Source organism: Lagopus leucura, unplaced genomic scaffold (assembly GCF_019238085.1).
Source record: "Lagopus leucura isolate 7727_CA_CO unplaced genomic scaffold, USGS_WTPT01 Super-Scaffold_1, whole genome shotgun sequence".
NCBI classification, from domain to species: domain Eukaryota; kingdom Metazoa; phylum Chordata; class Aves; order Galliformes; family Phasianidae; genus Lagopus; species Lagopus leucura.
The window spans coordinates 42556044-42560003 of NW_024962250.1; the positions used below are offsets into that span (position 1 = coordinate 42556044).

General features: G+C 47.7%; 1 long non-coding RNA gene across 1 annotated transcript; it reads left to right on the forward strand.

The window, feature by feature from the left end:
- Nucleotides 1–405: 405 nt before the first annotated feature.
- On the forward strand, nucleotides 406–3380 carry LOC122180606. Its single transcript, XR_006179181.1, has 3 exons — nucleotides 406–463; nucleotides 936–1125; nucleotides 3150–3380. It is a non-coding gene; the product is annotated as an uncharacterized LOC122180606 (long non-coding RNA).
- The last annotated feature ends 580 nt before the right edge of the window (nucleotides 3381–3960 follow it).

Consider the following 3960-nt stretch of genomic DNA (forward strand, 5'->3'; position numbering starts at 1 on the left):
TTAGCTCAAGTGTGCAAGTACAGCACTGATTATTTCCTATTAAATAATGCTCCAGACATTGTACTGGTTTTAATTATACAACACAGGACAACTGTTGCCAGCAAAGAATTCCATAATAACAGACATACTGATGACTTGTTGTTCGCATTTGGAGCTGAGGGTTCAGAGCAAACCTCTGCAAACAGCCATGAGGAGCACACGTCTGTACCACACAGACATGTTGGGCTGGAGGAGCAGGCTTGGACGGCTGTATGGGAACTGCTGATCACAGCTTGAACCTCTGATGGACCACCTGAGTCAGCACTGAGTCAGCCGCAGTAGCACAGGTGAAAGCAATTCTCCTTGCTACCAGAAAGGGTGGATGCACCTCTCCTAGATCCCATTTAAGGGCTGACTGCCACTGAGGCAGGGTCTCTTTCTGGAGGTTGCTCCTTGTGGAGTTTACTGCAAGCTTACAGCATTGGTGAGTATTTCCATTTCTTTCTATTATCTTTCCATCATGGTAATCTTGCTAAGCCTAAGCTTTGTTCCCTGATTGATTGTACAGATGAGTCACTGGGCATTATAATAAAGTACTGTGAACAGAGGGGACAGCCCTTTGTAGGGCTAAGCACAGGATCCTGCTCCAGGTGGGGACACAGCAGCTCAGAACAGGCTCTATGGAGACAATTCCAGCTGGGGAAGCCATGTGCTGTGTGGATTTATCCAAAGGTGGATTTAATGTAGGTGAATGCTGACACTGAGCCTTGCATTGCTCACGCAGTTTTAAACACACACCTCCAAGACACTGGAGATTTGCAAGGCCACATGCACACGTAAAGCAATCCTTTTGTGATTCTGAGGCAAAGGAAGCTCTGTTCTAAAAAACTGACAGTTATTTGTGGTTATGTTTTTTTGTCTGATTGCTTTGCATCATCTTTGTGATCTCACTTCAGGATGAATTCTGACTGGATACTTGTGAGAACTTTGGTGGTGCCATTCTGGGACTGTGTCCAACCTGCTCCTCACTGAGAACACTGAGAGAGGTTTCCACTGGAACCGAAGCCCTTAAAAGTCAGAAGTTTGGGGAGGAGATGCTGCATGCAGCAAGTGGTGGGACATCCAGAGTCAGAGCCATCATCACAGGTACAACAACAACCTCCACATCTGTTCTTACAGCCTAGATATGACTGGGGGGAAAGGGAGGGTCACACGGGCCTCATCATAGCACCCCACCATCTGTACCAGGTTGGCCCAGGCTTGAACCCACTGAACAGCGCTGGGTCTGCTGGCCTCTGACACACTGCTGTCCAGGGCTGAGCTCCAGAACAACTCTGCATAAACAGGAGCCTACCCTGGGGGCAGCAGCATCCAAAGCATCAGCAGCACAGTGAGAGGAGGGGTTGCTCTTCTCCAGAAAAAGAATCATGTGAAGTCTTTTTGCCGTTATCTCCCACTGTGCATTTTTTTCCACCAAAGCTATGATCTAAGTCTTCAAACCTATGGCTCTAAGGGGAAGGCAAGGAAGTTCACAGGCTTCTGGACTCATCCCACCCCTCCAGACATCAGCTTCTTGGACAGTCATACATGTGGCTGGGATCCTTGGGCCTGTTCCTACAGGAGGTTGCAGCACTACATTACAGAGCTGTGGCCAAACCACTGCTTTAGGGAAACTATCTGGGAGAAGCAGGTAACTAGTGATAGGATGAGAGGTAACAGCTTCAAGTTGTGCCAGAGGAGGGTCAGAATGGATATTAGGAAAAATTTCTTCTCCAAAAGAGTAGTCAGGCATTGGAACAGGCTGACCAGGGAGGTGGTGGAATTATCCTCCCTAAAAGGTATTCCAGAACTGGAGATGTGGCACTAAGGGACACAATTCAGTGCGTGTGGTGAGGATGGGTTGGCATTTGGACCTGCAGATCTGAGACTTTTTCCAATCTCAATGATTCTATGATACAATGATTCTAAGCATGCTTTTGCTGAGGGAAACAGCAGCCCCAGTAGTGCACTGCCTGCAACAGAGCCCTGCATGGAGGGGCTGAGATGCAGTAAGTGATGCAATAAGGCACTGTGTTGCAGTTTATGGCAGTCTTCAGAAAAGAAGCCCACTGCACCATCCGCCCCAGGGCTGTGCTGAATGGCTCAGCATAGGATGAATATTTTAAAATCTCCTTTCCCTCAGTGACACAAAGCATTTGTCTGACATTCTTTGTGCTCTCTTGTTAGCACAGCCTGCTTCTGTAAGAAACCATGAAGGAATTGCTCAAGATTCAAATTCTGATACGATTAGGAGAGCAGCTCCCTCCTGCTCCCCCCCAGCATGCCCCAGCCACCTCTGCTGCTTCCAGAGCTCGGGGCAGGGGCAAGCAGTGTGTTGGTGAAAACTCAGCTCCATTGCCTGACAGTGGCCCTCGGCTGCTCACTGCAGCTGGCCCCAATCGCCAGCTAATAGGAGCCCAGAACTTGGTTCTTTTTGTTTAAAGCCAAGGTTCTTCCCTTGGTGCTCTGAGACATCACAGCAACGTGAGTATTGCTTCAAGTCCTGTGGAAAAGGATTCAACAGCCCTGCGAAGTTCATTCTCCTGAACGTACAAACACGAAAGAGGCCTGAAGAACATTCAGAGCCATAGCAGGGCTGCATGGTGCAGTGCAGCACAGTCAGTGCACTCAGCACGGTTGCAGTCATTGGGCAATTCCCAGCCCAGCACCATGGATCCAGGCTGTGCCAGTGCTCTGGGACTGTGGGAGAGGCACTGCAACGATGGGAGCTGTGCAGAGGGACTGTGCTGAGAGGTGTGCTGCAGGGAGGGGGGAGTGGTGCAGCCTCACCATGTGTTGGCAGCCATATGGGGGGGGGGGGGGGGGTGGAAGGGATTTGATTCTGCCAGAGGCATCATAGCAGGGTATAGCCCAGGTATGAGGAGACAACAAAGTGTGTGCTGCAGAAGACCCCAAGAGTAAGAATCTGTCAGTAGCTGTAGTAGTACATCTTGCTGCACAGATTCATTTCCCAATTTTAAAATGGCATTTGTTTTGTCATGTTTCTCATCACCATTAGTGCATAATGGGACACTGTACTTCAGTTTAAATGAATTCATAATGAGTGCTGTAGCAAGTCTATTGAACAGGAGATAAATAGGTGATTACTCTGAATCTGCTCTGATGAATAGGATTGCCTACGGAGTTATGTGCCACTTCCACAATGTTTTATGGAGAGAGATACCATAAATCACAGCAGACTGAGTGACCCATTAGAGGCCATAACCAATAAAGAGGAGGACTGACTACAAGGAGTAAAACTGGAAGGACTGATAATGCCAGATGCCAGCTAGCACAGAGGAAAGAATGCAGATGGAGTGTGAAGATGCAATGAGGAGACCTGGGTGACCAGCACCCTCTTAAGGAAGTAATGTAAGGATGCAATGAGAAAAGGAAAAGAAATAAAAGATTTGAGACTGGTACAGGGCAAGACTGAGGATAGTCATGAGTGTGTTCACAGAAAGGTGCATCCTCCCTGCATTTGCCTCTGGGATTGAGAGTAGAAAACAGAAATGAAATTAATGCTGGAGAAAGGAAAGGAAAAAGCAGAGAGGCGCTATAATCAGTATGTTCACTTTCATACAAAGGTAGAAAGAATGAATAAGAATTTATCAATGAGACCTAGAACATTGGAAGGTAAATGATGTGAAGTGGCCAGAAATGCACAATGTTCTTCCTGAGAACAGCAGTTGAATGGATGGTAGATACTGTTGACCAACATTTAGAGAGAGGATGCTGGCTGTAAGAAACATGGAAATGGTTGTGCTGCTGAGAAAACATCAGGAATAGGGGAGAATGGAGGACCTGAGGTCCTGAAATCAGAGATGAGAGCAGGTACCTTGGGTGGAAAGAACACAACAGACTATGTGTAATGCTCAGGATGCAATCTGATCTGCTAGCACTAAAAGGTGGCACGAGTAGGAGGAGGTGCTGGGCACAAAC